Raw genomic sequence first — 20,541 nt, forward strand, 5'->3', positions numbered from 1 at the left:
ACTCCTCAAGGCACAAACGACAGTATTTTTAAGCACAGCAATCTCAGGGGTTCTATTTCAGTAGCTCGTGTGACATAAAGAGCCTCACTTTGAGGCTCTTTCACACATACATATACTCAAGATACACCCCTCTTTCCATACTTCTTTAAACCCTGACTGTCCCAGAGCTTGGCCACCTCGGCAAAGCAATAATCAATACTCCCTGCATCATCTCAACATATGGTGGCCAGTTTCTCCCAGAAATATCTATGACTCATGCAGGAAAACCAGCAAAACATTTCATAAACCCATGGTGTCAAACACCACTCACTTTCCTGGTCTGTAAAATAAAATGTCTAACTTTCAGTGCTTATGAGATGAAAAATTGAGAGTCCAAATGCACACTGCCCAGCACTTCCTGAGAGCTGTCTTCTAATCACAGATGCATTCTGGGCAAGCCAATTAATCTGGGCACCATGCCTTGACGTGGGCTGTGTACTGCTCCATGTCACTAACAGCATGACATATATCTATGCCCTGCACCCACTTAATTTGTCCCTGGCTGGAATACATGAACTTTTATTTGTGTTATTATCATCATATCCTGTCTAGACTGAAAACAGCTACAGAGCAGCTCCCTTCATATTCGGTGAATTAAAAATAAAGAAGCCGGTCTCTCCCCCAACTGCCTCCGCTGGGAATGCTGGTGGGTTTCCACTCAGCCTCTCCCATCTAAAAGGGGAGAAACAGAGGGAAGACCAGGGAAGCTGCTTCCAACTGGAAAAACCTAGATAAGAGCAAAACTTGACGTTAAATAGTAAACACAGTGTTCCGACTCCAGTAATATTATATTTTAAGTAAATCTCTTGGCAAAATAATGAGGTTTAAACCAAGCTAGGCAGCAGTAAAGTTCGGACTCTGTTTTGATTCTAGTTTGAAAACACTGATGTGCCAGGAAATCGGTGAACAAAAGGATTACTGTATCCTCAGAGTTGTGAGTGGGGGAAGAGTCTGTGGGGCTACAGCGCAAGGATTCTCAAAGGCAGAAGTGTTCAGCGGTGTGGCAGGCTATTCTTTTTCTGAGATTTTTGACAGGCTAAGAAAGCTCCTACCACCAAGGTAAGAAAATCCTTTAAACTTAAAGTATTTTGAATTTATATAAAACTGACCAGTCACTGGGATAACATGCATCAGAAACAAACAAACAAAATCTGTCTATTTAAGGATTCATCAAAGGATCTAAGGTGGTGGTTGAGCACATAGACTTTGATTATTTAAGTTCAACCTTAAACAAGTATTCTCTAAGCCTCAATTTCTTCAATTATCAAATGGAGTTAGTGAAAGTGTCTATGACATAGTGTTGATAAGAAGAATAAATGAGATAGTTTGCAAAGAATTTGATGCTATGAGTGGCACATAGTAAATGATCAATAAAAATATATTAGCTACTTTTATTATTATTATGTGGAAAAGCAGTTAATACAATATCTACCTGGCTTAAAGGGAGCACTGAATAAATGAGAATAGTGGTTATTAAAATTTTGTTTCAATTCTGTTTAATACTAATGATAAATAGCTGCTTTTAAAAACCATGTATACAGGAGGGTGGGAGGGAGACGCAAGAGGGAGGAGATGTGGGGATATATGTATATGTATAGCTGATTCACTTTGTTATACAGCAGAAACTAACACACCATTGTAAAGCAATTATACTCCAATAAAGATGTTAAAAAAAAACCCCAAAAACCATGTATACTATTTTTCATGAGTAGACTTGGGGCTTAGGAGAGAATAAGTTATTCTAACTCCATCCCCTCTTTCTTTCCCTCCTCTTGAGCTCAGACACAGTAATGATGTTGGGTGGAGAGGAGAGAGGAAAATAGACATCTATTTCCAAAATTGGTTCAAGGGCCTAAAATGAAAACGTATGCCATTGATTAGAGGGAAATGACCATGAATGTCTTAGAAATAACCCCAGTCTCAGGCACAAAATAATACACTCAGCAGGCTCAGTAAACTCCTCATTATCATATAAATTGTTTTCAAGGCTGATCTAATAGGATATGATTAATAATTGGGATTTGTTTTCTTCCAAGAAGCTGAATGATTGCAGGGAAATCATACAATTTAAAAGACCGTTCCTAAACTGATCAAGTAAGTGTTTTCTGCTTTGTTTTGTATAAACAAAGGTATTCTCATTAGTAGGCAGAGTCCTCGGATGCTGCCAAGTGAGGTAGCGTGTGTGGCTGCAGTCTTGGCGTCGCCTGTGTTCACTACAGGAAGTGGGGCTGCGTCTACTCACCATATGGCTTATGAAATGAGAACTGCAAAAATTATGGCTGCTCGGGGACAGAACTTCCGACTCCGTGTTGTTTATCCTCTGATTAGAATACCTGGTAGAGTCCAAGGACTGCTTGAGCTACTTCCCAGCTCTTTTCACTTCCTCTTTGGACCTTTTCTGAGAAGCACAAGCTCATTACCGGTGTAAATTTAATGCAACCCAAACTGCTTATGAAAATCTGGACAGGAAAACACTGAGCTTATGCTAAAGGTAATTTTCAGAGAAACAAGGTTTCCTTGTTCAAGTTGCCCAAAATTCAGAGCTCTGCAAGGGGGAGGGAAGGACTGGCAAGTTAAGGGAAATAAAATCAGCAAAATACGGCCTTTGATTACGAGTTAACACAATGTGTTCTAACCAGTTGACACAATTACAGCTCTTGCTCCTCTGCCAGAAGGAGCAGGTAGCAGCTTCTAATTCCCCTGCCCACCCTACACCAGGCATGCAGCTTCACGCACACAACCACCAACACCCTTGTCAATTAGAAGCAACATTAAAATGACGTCCATCTGCTCACAAATGTCGATGAGCTCGTGCCACCTACTGAGGGGCTGTGGGACAGTAAAAGGGTAAAGAGACTCGACACAGGTTTGTATATTTTTTTAAAAAATTTTTGAATTATTATTGTTATTTTTAAATTTTTGGCTGCGTTGGGTCTTCGTTGCTGCGCGCAGGCTTCTCATTGCGGTGGCTTCTCTTGTTGCGGAGCACGGGCTCTAGGCGTGCAGGCTCAGTAGTTGTGGCACGTGGGCTCTAGACCACAGGCTCAGTAGTTGTGGCGCACGGGCTTAGTTGCTCCGCGGCATGTGGGATCTTCGCGGACCAGGGCTGGAACCCGTGTCCCCTGCATTGGCAGGCGGATTCTTAACCACTGCGCCACCAGGGAAGCCCAGGTTTGTATATTTATATTGACAAAGAGCCACTTCATTCAGTGTTCTCCCTCCACTTCCACCTTCTATGCCACTGCTTTGCCAGAAATCTTCTGAATAGTTTTGCAGTGGTATTTTGCACCCAGAAGAGTGTTAGTTGTATTTAAATACCAAGCCTCGAGAATCACAGGACATTGTGAAACATGTGCCATACCTCAAATAGTAGAAAAAGTTAGCAGGCTAAGTTACCCTCGAACCATCCTCCGCATGTATTCACAAATAAGCACGAAGAAAAACTGAAGCCAAGAGGTTTTACACTGGAGCTACAGGTGAATTTTCTCAGTCAGGGTGAATCTAAGACACCGGAATGAGTATAGAGATTATCAAAGCTCTTTTCCAAAGATCTGGACAGTTGGAGAGTATGTCAGAATCAGTATGTCATGTCAGCTTACGTGAGCTTCCATCCAGCCTCTGCTCACGTAGTTTCCCTACAATATCTAAGTCCAACTTTGGGGTTTGGCTCAGATGGTATCCCCTTTCTCTACCACTAATTCCCATGATCTTTTTTTTGGTGGGGGGGAGGGGGAGGTCTGGTTATCATTTGGAGTGTGTCTCTCCTCAGTCACTCCACACGCCCTGAATCTCTGTCTGCTGACACTCAACCTGTCCTTCAGGACATAATCAGACGCCACCTCCCCTGGGAAGGATTTTGGCAGTACCACCATCTCCCCAGCACGAGCCTCTTCCTCCTCCATGATCCCAGAGAAGCATCCTGCAAATCCCACTCGCACAGCACTTAACACACTGCATTTTATTTTATTTTACTACTTTAAAAAAAAAAAATTATTTATTTATTTATGGCTCTGTTGGGTCTTCGTTTCTGTGCGAGGGCTTTCTCTAGTTGTGGCAAGCGGGGGCCACTCTTCATCGCAGTGTGCGGGCCTCTCACTATCGCTGCCTCTCTTGTTGCGGAGCACAGGCTCCAGACGCGCAGGCTCAGCAATTGTGGCTCACGGGCCCAGTTGCTCTGCGGCATGTGGGATCTTCCCAGACCAGGGCTCGAACCCGTGTCCCCTGCATTCGCAGGCAGATTCTCAACCACTGCGCCACCAGGGAAGCCCCTATTTTACTACTTTTTAAAGATTCTCTATCTTCTTTTTTTTTTTAATTGAAGTACACTTGATGTATATAATATTATGTTAGTTTTAGGTGTACAACATAGTGATCCTAAAAATACATTATGAAATGATCACCACGGCAAGTCCAGTAAACAACACACAGCATTTTAATTGTTCATTTGCTTCCTCGTCTCTTCACTGTGAGCTGCCTAAGGGCAGGGACTCCATGGTCTTTTCCTTTTGTTATTCTTAGTGCCTAGTACAGTGCCTGGACTTAAGAGAGTCTCAGTGAAGAGTAAAACAAAGTCAGCACTTGTGGAGTACTTCCTATATGCCAGGCACTGTTCTCAGTATATTAATGATAGAGTCTATTCCCCGAGGTTTTTAGAGCTGACTTAGACAAGCCATATCCAAAGCCTGGTACAGACTAAATGGTGAATAAACTAGCAAATTTTATTTCATGAGTTATTTAGTTCTTAGAACATATTTTGTATGCAGTGCTACTATTTCTTCTCATTTTAAAGATGAAGAAATGGATACTTACAAAGGTTAAGAAACTTGCCCAAGGTCACTTACTCAGCTTAAGTGCCACAGTGGAGTTTTGTTTTATTTTAACATCACCTTCATAGTTTTTGACAACTAGGTACTGTCGTTAGTATTACTTCTTTTTCTTCCAAGTCAGGTTTATCGAGGCATAATTTATATACGGTAGATTTCATACCTTTTACTGCACAGTGCTGTGTTACAGTCGTGTAACTACCACCACAATCAAGATAGGGGACAGTTACACCACCCCAAAGAATTCCCTCATGGACTGAAGCCGTGAACTCCTTTCCCCACTCCCTGGCTCTGGAAAACACTGATCTGATCTCTGTCCTTTACAGCTTGCCTTTTTCAGAAAGTCACATAAGTGGAGTTATAGAGCATGTAGCCTATTGAGGCTGGCTCCTTTCACTTAGCATTTGAAGTTTGTGAAGCATGTGCGATTCATCCATGTTACTATGAGTATCAGTAGTTTGTTCCTTTTTATTGCTGAGTGGTATTCTATTGTATGGATGTACCCCAGTTTACTCATTAACCAGTTGAAGCATGCTTGGGTATTTCCCAGTTTTTGCTGGTTATGAACAAAACCATTTATAAACATTCATGGACAGGTGTTGTGTGAACATAGGTTTTCATTTCACTTGGGTGAATACCCAGGGGTGGGATTGTTGGGCCATGGGGTAAGTGTGTATTTAATTTTATAAGAAATTGCCAAAATATTTTTCAGAAGTAGCTGTACCATCTTGCATTCCAATAAGTAATGTGTGAGAGTTTCCTTTGCTCCACAGCCTTGCCAGCACTTGGTGTCAACAGGTTTTTTTTTTTTGGTTTAATTTTTAAAGTCATTCTAATAGGTATCTAGGGGTATCTCACTGTGGTTTTCATTTGCATTTCTCTAACGACGAGTGATGTTGAATACCTTTTCATGTGCTCTGTTCAATATTTTGCCCATTGAAAAAATTGGGCTGTTATCCTATTACTGACTTTTAAGATATCTGAATATATATTCTGGATACAAGTCCTTTATCCGATATGTGCTTTGCAAATATTTTCTCAGTCTGTGGTTGTCTTTTTATTTTATAATGTTTCTCAAAAAGAATTTTTACATTTGATTAAGTCCAACTTATCCATTTTTTCTTTTATGGATCTTATTGTTTTATCTAAGGAATCTTTGCCTAGCGGAGCCACAAAACATTTCTCCTATGCTTTCCTTTGGAAATTTTTCTAGGTTAAAATTTTTACATTTTGATCTATGATCTACTCTGAGTTAACCTTTACATAATATATGATGTATGGCTCTAGGTTCTCTTTTTCTTTCACTTATGGATTTCCAGCTGTTATAGCACCATTTATGAGAACGAGCAGAAATTTGAACTCTAGTTTCTCTGATTCTAGAGGTCAAGTTCTTACTATGTAAATCCTTGTTCTATGTTTATGTATTTCTTTAATCTTCTGCTGGATCATACGCTCTTTGACAGAATTCGCTATATCCCTCATAGCAGAGTGCCTTGAACATAGCAAATCCTCACTCATTACCCCTGGACTGACTCTTTAAATGGAGGATAGAATAATAATCAATCACTCAAAACTGGCCAGTCCTTGTTCTCCCTTGCCCAAGAAAGAAACAGTATCCTCATACATGATGCCTGTGTGTTTAGAGCTCTGACCCACCCAGCAGGCGGGCAAAGGTCACCTGTCCAATATTTACAACTGACCTCCATACCCTAAGCCTTTTAGTACAAGGATGGAGGAACTAGTCTTTTCCTCATATTAACATGGGTCTCAGTCTACCGGTGGCATGACGATAATTACATTTCTTCTGACAGCATTCCAGCCTGATATACAAGCTCTGGCTGTCCTGAGGAATGGTCATTTCCCAGTCTCTTCTGGCCAACAGGCAGGGCTAGTTCAGAAGCAATTTGGGGGCCAGAACCAGTGGGTGAAAGAAGGAAATATGCAACACTAGTATAACTGAGATTAACTGACATCTTATGTCTGATCCTAGAGTAAATAAGCTAGTGCGGGCAAGCCCTCTGCATGATCTTCAGCTCCATGGATTTATAAGCAAAGGCCATTCTGTAACTCACAGAGGGCAAGGCCAACAGACCATTGCTTGGCCTTTGCCACCGAAAAGGCAAGAGGGTCTTGCACAGTCCACCTGAGAAGATTTCACATTTTTACCCCATCACTCATTTTTCATTATAATAACCTTCAGTTCTCATTCAACATTCCACCTTCTCTCTTTCCCAAGATAGCATAACTACAAACACCAAACCATTTCTGGTGGGGCCACATAGAGGAAGAGATGCTCACAGGCTGAAAAGGAACGATTCCATTTTCTTTTTTTTTTTTTAATTGTTTTAGGCTGTGCCACATGGCATGCGGGAAATTAGTTCCCCGACCAGGGACTGAACCCGTGCCCCCTGCAGTGGAAGCGCGGAGTCTTAACCACCAGACCACCAGGGAAGTCCCCATTTTCTGATATGAAAAACTGGAGAGCAAGAAAGAAAAGCGGAAACTATCTAAAAAAAATGCTCTCAAGTTTTTGGTAGACACTGATATAACACAAGAAAGGTTTTTTGCCTAGGGCCCATTACAGAGTAAGTTTTCAGACATGCAATATTGTTAGCCATTATTATGCATTTTTGCTTTTTTTTTTTTTTACCATTTTTAAAAAAACTGGTAAGATGCCATTATTATACCTCGTACAAGGTGCAGTGCACATACACATGCGTATGTGCATATGTGCACACACACAAACACACATGAGACACTAGAGAGAGAGAGAGAAATAGAGAGAGAATTAGAGATTAGGCACCGAGAGAAAAAGATAGGGCACTGTGGTTGGCTCCACATCTTGCTTCCCCAGGCTAAATCTCCAAGCCTTCAGGCTGTGTCTCTTCCATGATCTCTATCCTCGTATTATCATAGAGATTCTGGGATCACAGCTCCTCTTCAGTGCTCTGCACATCTTGAACATTCAGAGTCAGCTGGGTTATTTCAGGGAAAATTAAATAAAATGTATTTGCTGAATAAACATTAATGGAAAAGTCATCAAACCCTGCGCGAAGTGGCCAGTTAAATCAAATTCTACCAGCCAAGTGATTTGCTTTCCACCAAAACAAGATAAAGCCAAGTTAAGTTGACTAAGAGGCTGAGCAAAAAAATGAATAACCTAATTAAAAAAGCAGCTGCCCATTAGCAACATGAGGAAGATGACAGGCCATTCTGGTAGGGCTGGATTCTCAGGACAAATCATACACCCTCCTCTGGAGCCTGAGAATCAGCAGGGGGTGGTAGAGCAGTAAATACAATAGGATGCATGAAAATACTGGGGCAGCCATGGAACCTGGTTTATACATATCCTCTTCCAGGAGGATGTCATTTTTTTAATGTGTTTGACTGCTTGGTATACTGTAAGATCTTTTAGGACAGGGCTCTCCGCTTCCTCTCCAGCTGCCTTTGAGGGTTGTGCTCAGAATGTGGCAAGTGGCCAGTTCTCTGGCGCACCCAAGGATAACTAAGAGGCACTGTCACCACATATGCTTAAAGACACCGAGGTCGGGTCATCGTGCACATACCTACTGAGCGCATGGCACAAAGTGATTCCCAGAGGTACTGACCAAGTCCTGTGGCCAGGATGAAGTTCTCCCAGTCCTTGGGCACAGCTGGCTTCTGAGACTCAAGTGGGCTAACTACTTGTGATGCCATTGAATGAACTCAGACCAGCCTCACATGGCCTTCTTTTTGGACGGAAAAACAAAAGCAACAGGGCAGGGGTATGGTAATGCTCATTCAAAGGCTACTTTCAATGGTGAAGTCCATTATTTAAGGCACTGAAGAGAACCCACTCTAAAACATACTCCTTGTCATCCCTTGGTACACTAGACCAGTGGTTCTTAAACTTTAACCTGCATCAGAACCTTCTGGAGGGTTCCCAGAGGGTCAGGTTCAGTAGGTCTGGGCTGGGCCTCAGAACCTGCATTTCTAACAAGTTCCCAGTTGGTGCTGCTGCTTCAGGTTCAGGAACTACAATTTGAGAACCACGGCATCCACATTGGCTTGGATAACATTTCCTACCTCTGTTCCTCTAAACTTGACACATGATGGAAGCTTCAGAATTCAGTAACTACTGAATGATTCCATAGTAAAAGAAAAAGTAACAGTGAAGCCAACAATGTTTCACTTTTACAGAGGTCAGAGTTTTAGCAACCTCAAGGATTTGGAACATAGTTGCAAACTCCGAAGTAAGATAAGTCCTTAAATTGTTAAAAATAAGCCTGTAAAAAAGTTATGGTACTCTGTAGGGGGTGACAATACAAGAGAACCCCTTAGGTCTGAGTGTAAATTAAGACAATACATATTGCAAGATAATGACAAAAGAAATATGAAGGAACTAGCATCAGGCTATATTATCTGTAGGGGCAAAATGTCCCTTTTGACTTGGTATTAGCCCTTGTGGTCACCACTATATTACAAGTGAAACACAATAATCCATTTTCCTAAAATATTCATGCTCCTCTTGTAGCAACTCCCTCCCACTGTTGCCCCAGTGTCAATTAACGGCCAATAAGGAATTCTCCCTGGATGTGAGAGTGCAAAAAGACTTATAGCTCAGCTTGGGACACACGATGATTATCAGCTGGAAGAAGTGGTTCTGAGGGGGCTGCTGGGTGATGCGTTCCACGGCCTCGCTCTCAGGGGGAATGCAGGGATGGGGAAGGAAATCTGCCCCTGGCTCAGCCCTGAGGGGACCTGTCTGTGTTCCCAGGTATGGGAAAGAGGCTGTGAAAACTGAAGGAAAAGATGACTCTGTAAATCCAAGGAAGGGCTGTAAACACTAGTGCAGAGAGACAGCCCTCCTATGTCAACAAGATCAAAGAACCCCTCTCTCCTGGAGAGACCTATTAGGGGCTGAAAAAACAGCTGATTTTGAAAGGGTCACAAAGTACGAAGCAGGGCGCAACACAAGCGACAGAGAAGTGGCAGCAGTGATGTTCCTTGACAATCAAGGAGAGGCTTCCTAGAAGCCAGTTAGAGGCTGGAACCTTGGTGCTTAGAGACTAGTGACCATCAGCTCCTCTAGATCCATCTCTGCCTTCTTTGCCATCTTTCTCCTGGGAGGCTGACATCTATTGATGGTGGCCTGGGTCCTGGTCCTCTGGCTTCCTTTGGGTTGGGTCAATGGTGGAGGATAGGAGAGTATAAGGAGAGAGAGGTAGGGTAGGGTGTCTATCAATGTCTAACAGTGCCAACTCCTGCCAGGGTTTTAACAGTTGCTACCTTCCTCTAAGCTTGGAACTCAGCAGAAGTGAGCCCATTTCCAGGGTTATGGTTCTTGACTTAACAACTGTTTTCCCCAATTTTCCCTTTAGGCTTCAAGGTGGTACAGGCCTCCTGCAGTTGCTAGTGTCTGGTGCTTCACCATCCCTGGTTCTTTTTTTTTTTTTAATTATTAATTATTTATTTTGGCTGCGCCAGATCTTAGTTGCGGCTCGTGGGATCTTCACTGCGGCATGCGGGAGCTTTAGTTGTGGCATGCAGACTCTTAGTTGTGGCATGTGGGATCTAGTTCCCCGACCAGGGATGGAACCCGGGCCCCCTGCATTGGGAGCGCAGATTCTTACCCACTGGATCACCAGGGAAGTCCCATACTATCCCTTGTTCTTTAATCCTGGCCACACTTCTGTGAAATAGCACTTCATTCAACTCTCATCAAACCCTTTGAGTCAGCCTGCTGTCTACTGCCTGGGCCCTCTGAAATAGAGATCAAGGTCGAAGCTTCCTCAGATTGAGAGTGAGCTTTGGTGAGCTCCCGACTGTAAACTCGGGAACAAATAGAATCATCAGCTTTCCCAGGTAACCATGTAGCAGAAGGTAATGAAGGTAGAGGACTTGAGGAAATTAGTCTCAGCTCAGGAATGTCAATGAGAATATGACTCTAAAACAATTACCAAAAGCATATGAGCAGGGGTTAAACAGCTGAATACATTCTGAAGAAACTGATTAGTATAGAACATAGGAGTTATTTTAAGAAAGTTTTCTAGAAGTTGTGAATTTTTAAAGCTAGGTCTTGAAAGAGCAATAATAATTTTGTTGTTGTTGTTGTTGTTTTTGGCCACGCTGTGCAGCTCGTGGTATCTTAGTTCCCCGACCAGGGATTGAACCTGGGCCCAAGGCAGTGAAAGCGCAAAGTCCTCACCACTGGGCCGCCAGGGAATTCCCAATAATAAAATTATTGAAAAGATTTGAGGGATAGTATGAGTACTGGTAGATTTAGGAGGGAATAAAGCAGGATGCTATGTCCTATTTTTTAAAACAGCTTTTTTGAGAGTTAATTCACATTAAAATACAATTCGCCCATTTAAAGTGTACAATTTATTGCATTTGAGCACATTCCCAGGGTTGTAAAACCATCACCACAGCCTGATTTTAGAACATTTTCATGCCCTTGAAAAGAAACTTTGTACCCATTAGTAGGCAATTCTCATTCCCTCCCTCCAAGCCTCACCTCAAGCTCGAAGCACCACTGATCTATTTTAGGTCTCTATAAATATGCCAATTGAGAATATTTTATATAAATGGAATCATACACTATGTGGTGTATTGTGACTGACTTCTTTCACTTAGCAAAATGTTTTCAAGAGTCATATTATTTATTCATTCATCAGTTGATGTACACTTGTGCTGTTTCCATTTTTTTAAAATAAATAATGTTGCTCTTTACATTCGTATACAAGTTTTTGTGTGTACATGTGTTTTCATTTCTCCTGGGTATATCCCTAAGAGTGATATTGTTGAGTCATATGATAATTCTGTTTAACTTTGAGGAACTGCCAAACTGTTTTTCTAAAGCTGCTATACCATCTTAAATTCTTACCAGTAATGAACTAGGGTTCCAATTTTTCTACATCTTCATCAACTCTTGTTACAGTGTCTCTTTTTGTTTATAACCATCCTAGTGGGTGTGACATGGTATCTCAATGTGGTTTTGATTTCTATTTCCTTAATGACAAAAGATGTTGAGCATCTTTTTGTGTGCTTATTGATCATTTAAATATCTTCTTTGGAGAATTATTTATTCAAATCCTTTGCCATTTTAAAATTGAGTTGTCTCCTTATTACTGAATTGCATTAGTTCATATTCGGGATACAAGTCCCTTGTCAGATATATAGTTTGCAAATAGTTTCTCCTATTCTGAGGCTGTCTTTTCACTTTCCTGATGTTATTTCTCGCACCACAAAAGTTTTTATTTTTGATGTAATCCAATTTATATGGGTTGGCCAAAAAGTTCGTCTGGGTTGTTAAGCTGTACGGAAAAACCTGAACGAACTTTTTGGCCAACCCAATATTTTCTTTTGTCACTTGTACTTTGGCATCATATCTAAGAAACTATTACCTAACCTAAGGTCACAAAGATTTATGTCTATGTTTTCTCCTCAGAGTTTTATAGTTAGCTCTTACATTTAGGACTATGAGCCGTTTGAGTTAATTTTTGTGCATGATGTGAGGAAGGAGTCCAACTTTATCCTTTTGCATGTGGATATCCAGTTGTCCCAGCACCATTTGTTGAAATGACTATTCTTTGTCCCATTGAATTGTCTTGGCATCCTCATCGAAAATCAAGTGATCATATATGTTAGGGTTTATTTCTGGACTTTCAATTCTATTCCATTGATCTATGTGTCTTTCTTCACACCAGTACCACACTGGCTTGATTTGTAGTAACTTTTGAAATTGGGTATTGTGAGTCTTTCAACTTTGTTCTTCTTTTCTCAGAATTGTTTGGGCTATTCTGGGTCCCATTACAGGGGCTGTGTTGAAACTGTAGATCAATTTGGGGAGTACTGCCATCTTATAAATATTAAGTGTTCTGATTCATGAACATGGGGTGTTTTTCCTTTTAATTAGATCTTGAATTTCTTTCAACAATGTTCTGTGGTGTTCAGTGTATAAATCTTTCACTCCTTTTGTTAAATCTATACCTAAGTGGGACTTCCCTGGTGGCACAGTGGTTAAGAATCCGCCTGCCAATGCAGGGGACACGGGTTCCAACCCTGGTCCAGGAAGATCCCACATGCCGCGGAGCAACTAAGCCCATGCGCCAGAACTACTGAGCCTGCACTCTAGAGCACGCGAGCCACAACTACTGAGCCCGCAAGCCACAACTACTGAGCCCACGTGCCTAGAGCCCGTGCTCCACAACAAGAGAAGCTACCACAATGAGAAGCCTGCGCACCGCAACGCACCACAATGAAAAGTAGCCCCCGCTTGCTGCAACTAGAGAAAGCCCACGCACAGCAACCAAGACCCAACGCAGCCAAAAATAAATAAATTAAAAAAAAAATTCTATACCTAAGTGTTTTATTCTTTTGATGTTATTGTAAATGAAATTCTCTTAAATTTTCAGAAAGTTTACTGGTAGTGTACAGAAATATACTGATCTTATATCCTGTAACCTTGCTGAACTCATTTATTATTTAATAGTTTTTTGGTGGATTTCGTAAGATTTTCTATGTACAAAATCATGTGATCTGCAAATAGAGGTAGTTTTACTTTTTTTCTTTCCAATGTGGATGTCTTTTATTTAATTTTCTTGCATAATTATCCTGGCTGGAACCCTCAGTAAAATGTTAAATAGAAGTGGACATCCTTATCTTGTTCCTTATCTAAGGGGAAAAGCATTTATTCTTTCACCATTAGATTGTGATGAGTTTTTGGTAGATGCTTTGTATCAGGTTGAGGAAGTTCCCTTCTATTCTTAGGATGTTGAGCAAAAACCTTTTTTTTTTTATCACAAAATGGTGCAGAATTTTGTCAAACGTGTTTTCTGTGTCAATTGAGATGACTCTATGGATTTTGTCCTTTGTTCTATTAATATGATGTATTACATTAATTGACTTTAGATGGTAAACCAAGCTTGCATTCTTGAGATGAATCCCATTTGATCATGGTGTGGAAATCTTTTTATATGTTGCCGGATTCAGCTTGCTAGTATTTTGTTGAGGACTTTTGTGTCTGTGTTCATGTAAGATATGAATATAAGGGATATTGGCCTGTAGCTTTGTTTTCTTGCAATGTCTTTCTCTGGTTTTGGTATCAGGGTAATACTGGTCTTACTGAATGAGTTTAGATTGAGTTGGAAAGTGTTCTTCCTCTTCTATTTTTTGAAAGAGTTCATGAAGGATTAGTATTAATTATTTTTGAATGTTTTGTAGAATTCACCAGTGAAGTCATCTGGGCTTGGGCTTTTCTTTGTGCAAAGTTTTAATATTACTCTTTCAATATCTTTCTTGTTATAAGCCTAGTTAGCCTTTCTCTTCCTTCTTCAGTCAGTTTTGGTAACATATTTCTAGGAATCTGTGTTTCATTTAAGTTATCTAATTTTTTGATGTACAGTCGTTCATAGTATTCCTTTATAATCTTTTTTATTTTCAGTAGTGATATCTCTTTTTTCATTCCTAATTTTAATTATTTGAGTCTTGGGACTTCCCTGGTGGCACAGTAGTTAAGAATCCGCCTGCCAATGCAGGGGACACGGGTACGAGCCCTGGTCCGGGAAGATCCCACATGCCGCAGAGCAACTAAGCCCATGCGCCACAACTACTGAGCCTGAGCTCTAGAGCCTGTGAGCCACAACTACTGCGCCCTCGTGCCACAACTACTGAAGCCCGCGTGCCTAAAGCCCGTGCTCTGCAACAAGAGAAGCCACCGCAATGAGAAGCCCGCACACTGCAACGAAGAGTAGCCCCTGCTCGCTGCAACTAGAGAAAGCCCATGAGCAGCAATGAAGACCCAACGCAGCCATAAATAAATAAATAGATAAATAAATTTAAAAAAAGAAAAGAAAAAAATGATTGTCAAAAAAAATAAAATTGAGTCTTCTCAACCATAATTCTAAAAGAGTCATGTACCACAATGTTCATTGCAGCTCTATTTACAATAGCCAGGACATGGAAGCAACCTAAGTGTCCATTGACAGATGAATGGATAAAGAAGATGTAGCACATATATACAATGGAATATTACTCAGCCATAAAAAGTAACGAAATTGAGTTATTCGTAGTGCGGTGGATGGACCTCGAGTCTGTCATACAGAGTGAAGTAAGTCAGAAAGAGAAAAACAAATACCATATGCTATCACAGATATATGGAATCTAAGAAAAAAAAAAAGGTCATGAAGAAGCTAGGGGCAGGACAGGAATAAAGATGCAGACTTACTAGAGAATGGACTTGAGGACACGGGGAGGGGGAAGGGTAAGCTGGGACAAAGTGAGAGAGTGGCATGTACATATATACACTACCAAACGTAAAACTGATAGCTAGTGGGACGCAGCCGCATAGCACAGGGAGATCAGCTCAGTGCTTTGTGACCACCTAGAGGGGTGGGATAGGGAGGGTGGGAGGGAGGGAGACTCAAGAGGGAAGGGGTGTGGGGATATATGTATACATATAGCTGATTCACTTTGCTGTACAGCAGAAACTAACACACCATTGTGAAGAAATTATACTCCAATAAAGATGTGAAAAAAAAAATTGAGTCTTTCTTTTTCCCTTGGTCAGGCTAGCTAAAAGTTTGTTAGTTTTGTTGATCTTATCAAAGAACCAACTTTTAGTTTCATTGATTTTCTCTATTGTTTTTCAGAGTCTGTTTCATTGATTTCTGCTCTAGTCTTTAAATTTCATCTCTCTGATTGCTTGGAGTTTAGTTTGCTCTTCTTTTTCTAGTTTCTTAAGATGGAAGATTTGGTTATTGATTTGCAATCCCTCCTCTTGCTGCTCCTCTTCCTCCTCACCTCCTCCTTCTCCTCCTCCTCTTCCTCCTCCTCTGCCGCTTCTTCTCCTTCTTCTCCATCTTTGTCTTTTCCTTCTTCTTCTCCTTTTTCTCCTTCTCCTCCTCCTTCCTCTTCTCCCCCTCCCCTTCTGTTTCTTCCTCTTCTTTTTGTTACCTAAATTAACCCATTTATTATGGGTTAGCAATGTTTCAAACGGTAGAGCTTCTAGTGTTTTCTTAATTCCTTCAGTCTTCTGATGATGAACTTTACTGTGATGGTAGAAGTGGTGTTGTAGGTCCAGGCACCACCTGCTACTATTTTCACGCAGGAATTAGAGTGCCAAATGCTCACAGTTCATCTCTTTATCTTGCGTTTGCCATAGAAAAGCAAGTGAACTTAGAATGCAGGCTGATTTCCATTTTTTTTCACCAATTTCCCACGGTAGGAACCATAACGGGTCTTGTGTTTACTGATGGTTCTGTCCTTCTTGGTGGATTTAGCCATGTTGCTGCAAACTGAGCCCAGAGAGCTTTTCTTCTTTTTTAATATAGGCATTTTACAGCTATACATTGCCCTCTAAGCACTGCTTTAGTTTCATCCCATAAATTTTGATATGCTGTATTTTTCTTTGATTTCATCTCAAAACATCTTCTAATTTTCCTTGCAATTTCTTCTTTGATCCATTCATTATCTAGGAGTGTATTGTTTAATTTTCCTATAATTGTGAATTTACCAAATTTCCTTCTGTTAATATATTTCCATAACGGTCAGAAAACATACTTTGTATGATTTCAATCCTTTTATATTGAGTCTTGTTTTATGGATTAGCATATGGCCCATCCTAGAGAATGTTCCACTTGTGCTGAGATAAATGTGTACTCTGCTGCTGTTGGATAAGTCATGTTTTTATTTTTTAATCAAGTTTAAAGTACAGAGGTGCCTGGAATCAAACACATTTTTCATCTCCTTTACCTTATCCATGGTCAAATTGGGAGAAGAATAATTTCAATCATTTGTTACTAGATATATAGAAGGATATAGATATATAGATATACATAGGTATAGACTATTTTTGCAGCATGGGGACATATCATGTGACTGAGAATAAGGCTGTATGAAATCATAGCACCATGGATCTAAGGTTTCCCACTCTCACTTTATGATACAAATATCGTGGTAAATCCTAGAAAATTAGAAGACTGGATTCTATGATTCCAAAGGTCCCCTCTAATGTTAAAATGGTAGGCAAATACTTAACTTCTCCAACTCTCACTCTGATCATCATTATTAACCAAGAACATAAGATGCTATCTTAAGGTTCTTGTGAAAATTAAATGATGACTTTTTTCATTAAACAAGAAATGACATGAAAATGACTTAGTAGAGTGTTTGGTACATAATAATCATTATGTTAATTGTTTTTAGATACATATGCTATTTAGATACAGAATGTTAGTTAGGTTTTAGATATAGAATTGCTATTGCCACCAATAAAGAATGGTTTATCAGCTATTTTTCTTCCCTCAAGTAAAACATACAGGGAATACTTTGTAGTGCTTTAAGGTTTTTGAAACTCTGGCCTGATCTTGTTTCCTTGCTCTAAATGAAGGGAACAGAATATCTTATTTCTGGGCGGCAGAGTTTTTTTTAACCAATTCTATGAAATTTATTCTAGGGTACCTAAAAACGTGGGACCACTTGGTGAGGATGTTATAGAGAAAATAAGCATCTGATGGACACGGGCATGTCGGACTAGATAACATTTTACATCCTTCCAACCTTGAGTCTGCTGAGACAGACAATAGAGGTTATGAAAATGAGTATTAGCATGAAGTCATCTTGTGAATCTGATTATACTAATGAAAAAAGGACACGTTAATCAATTTATTTCTTGGAAATATATTAAGCTTTTTAGCCTTCCATATTCAGTTTACTAAATCATTTCTGACAGTGTGTTATGGTAAAGTAGTCATAGGAAAGAGTTAATTCATTTCTACCCAAAAGCAATTTACTACCTCTCAAGTGTAGAATAAGAACTACAATATGTTGCTAAACTGATATCCATGCATCAATGGAAACAGGCCCTAGGAACTTAAAGTTTCATTTCCTCCCCAACATCTTGATAACATTCTCTGCTCCTAGAACCTTCATTCAAATATGGGGGGGAGGATGGGACAGGCACCCTGTAAATTTACTCTGATTTAAGAGTTGAGAATTTGTAACTAAAGATAACGTCCTGAATTAATGTCTTGCTTCTTGTGCCCCCCCAATTCAGTTTGACCTTTCACCCCAAAGGCTTCTTAAATTTATGTAATTCTCAGGCATAAAATCCTGAGAACTTCTTAAAGAATTTAAATGATATCAGGATGTATAATTCTTGTAGTACCAATAAATGCTGAAAAATAAATATCTAACATCTAAATTATGAAAAAGAAATCTTTATAACATCATGTTGCCCCACAAAATACCATTAAGCTCCCTGGGATTGGTTAGAGTAAAATTCACACAGCCTCATAAAACCATTCTCTAAAATCAAGACCCAAGAGGACAGGGAAGTTTTTTTTTTTTCTTTCCTTATTTCTCCCCAAACCTTCAACGATGTCTAGGATAGAGTGAGTGCTCAATGGGTATTTGTTGTATTCATTGAATGAATTCCCTCCTTTAACACACAAACATTTATCTACAGTTACAAAGTATTTTAAATGCTTGAGAAATGTCCTGTATGCTTTACTTATGAATTACCTAATGATATCTTGACTCGAGAGAAAATATGATTATCTGTTGGTTCTCTGATAGCAAATTTATAGACTTACTTAAAGTGGGAAATTGCCAAATAAGAAATTATGATAAAACTTTTTTCAAGTCAGCAATTCATTGTATTTTCTTTTAATGAATGCTATTTCCCTTAAAACTTGTAAGTTATAGGCATGAACTAATTTTTACTGAAGGTAGTGCTGCTGTGTTACACTGATGTTTCAATAGGGTTACCAGATAAAATACAAATAATTGCACAATAATTGGTACAAAAATATAAATATCGCATGGGGCATATGTGTACGAAAAAATTATTGTCTATCTGAAGTTCAAATTTAACTGGACATCCCGTATTTTTTTTCTGCTAAATTTGACAACCCTAGCTCAAAGTAAATATCAGGGCTCTCATCTTAAACTGTTGTCACAATCAAATACAAGTTGCTTAATAAATAAATCCATAACTGACTGTCTTATCATTATCTTTTCTCAGGAAAATAAAGAAACTAAGGAAGAAAATGGCTGCCCGAGTGCTGGCAGTGGTGTGACTCTCCACGGGGCCTCTCCTTTGTAGTTCCCTGAGGTCAGCAGCGGCTCCATGGGGCAGTGCTACACCAGGGCCCAGAGTCCTACCCTCTGTGATGAATGAATCCTATTTCACGTTACAGGCCCTTATCGGTATGCTTTTCCGGATGGACCTAGAGACTGTCATACAGAGTGAAGTAAGTCAGAAAGAGAAAAACAAATATCATATATTAACGCATACATGTGGAATCTAGAAAAATGGTACAGATGAACCGGTTTGCAAGGTGGAAATAGACACAGATGTAGAGAACAAACGTATGGACACCAAGGGGGGACAGTGGTGGGGGGTGGTGGGATGAATTGGGAGACTGAGATTGACATATATACACTAATACGTATAACATAGATAACTAGTAAGAACCTGCTGTGTAAAAATAAATAAATCAAATAAAACTCAAAAAAAAAAAAAAGACAAAAAAACAACAGAAGTTTCTTCCTGCTTTTGGAGGAGCAGCCCTGGCCACATGGAAATGCTAGAATTCAGCAACAAAGAAATTCTCTTCTCTAAAGACCTTTCTTCCCTTAGCTTAACCTCACACAGAGGTTAACCCTCCACAGCTGCACACCTTTGACACTTGACCTTTGCCGTCACAAGTATAAAAATGTGCCTTCAATATTTTGCTAAGTTTTCCAAATCCTTTAAACAAGAAGCAGTCAGAGCCTCCACGCGGCGACTCCTGTCCTCAGCACACTTCTTTCTCTTGCCCTGGCCTCCTTCCTCCAAACTGCCACCAAACGAGCATTGAACACTGTACGTACAGAACTCTGGATACCTGGGCTCTGTAGGTCCCGTGTGCTACCTTTACAGCTTGACAGAGCAGCATGCTTTTCTTTTCTTTTTTTTTTTTTTTTTTTGGCCAAGGCACGCGGCTTGTGGGATCTTAGTTCCCTGACCAGGGATCAAACCCGGGCCCTCAGCAGTGAGAGCGTGGAGTCGCAACATCTGGACTGCCAGGATATTTCCGACAGAGCAGTATTCTAAGCTAATCATCCTTGGGTCAATAATTCAAGTCCCCTGAGCCTCAGTTTTCTCATCTATAAAATTGGGCTATGAATACCATGTGGCTCATAGAGTCATATGAAATACTGGGCCAAGGAACAGAGTAAATGCTAAGTAAACGTCACTATTACTCATATAAGAAGAATGTATTTAAGAATATGCAAATATCCATAGAAATTTGCTTTTTAACAAGTATTCTCTCCTTTAATGTAACAAGAATTTTCAATAAGTTTTAACGGTAACGAGAAGTGGCTTAATAAAGTCAATACATATAAGTGGTATTAGAATAATACAGAACTTTAAATTTCATTGTTGGGAAGAACACTAAGCAGTTGGCTTCCCAACACTGACAGGGAAATTACCAGAACTGTACGGTGTCCTCGTCTCCATTGCTCTAGTGAAGAGGATGGAACATAGCCTGTCAGAATGTCGGATGTGAGAAACTGCACGGCGGGGCAAGGTGTGGGCAATCCAGAGTTGGCTCTGCCCGGCAGGTGAAGCACTGCTGTCATCACGCAGCCCTCACCTGGGCTGGGGTCTGAGGGAGAAAGGCATGCTGGGAACAATTTCATACTCTTCTTC

At 40.2% G+C, this 20,541-nt stretch overlaps 1 protein-coding gene and 1 long non-coding RNA gene across 2 annotated transcripts in view; one reads left to right on the top strand and one right to left on the bottom strand.

Moving 5' to 3' along the window:
* The window catches only part of SASH1 (SAM and SH3 domain containing 1), a 251,572-nt gene that overhangs the window by 205,208 nt on the left and 25,823 nt on the right, over nucleotides 1-20,541 (bottom strand). The gene's annotated exons all lie outside the window — the stretch shown is intronic.
* LOC309666960 lies at nucleotides 898-19,369 on the top strand. The gene is made up of 2 exons (XR_014267424.1): nucleotides 898-5,315; nucleotides 18,878-19,369. It is a non-coding gene; the product is annotated as an uncharacterized lncRNA (long non-coding RNA).

The sequence above is a fragment of the Balaenoptera physalus genome, assembly GCF_965194825.1.
Source record: "Balaenoptera physalus genome assembly, chromosome: 9".
Taxonomy (NCBI): domain Eukaryota; kingdom Metazoa; phylum Chordata; class Mammalia; order Artiodactyla; family Balaenopteridae; genus Balaenoptera; species Balaenoptera physalus.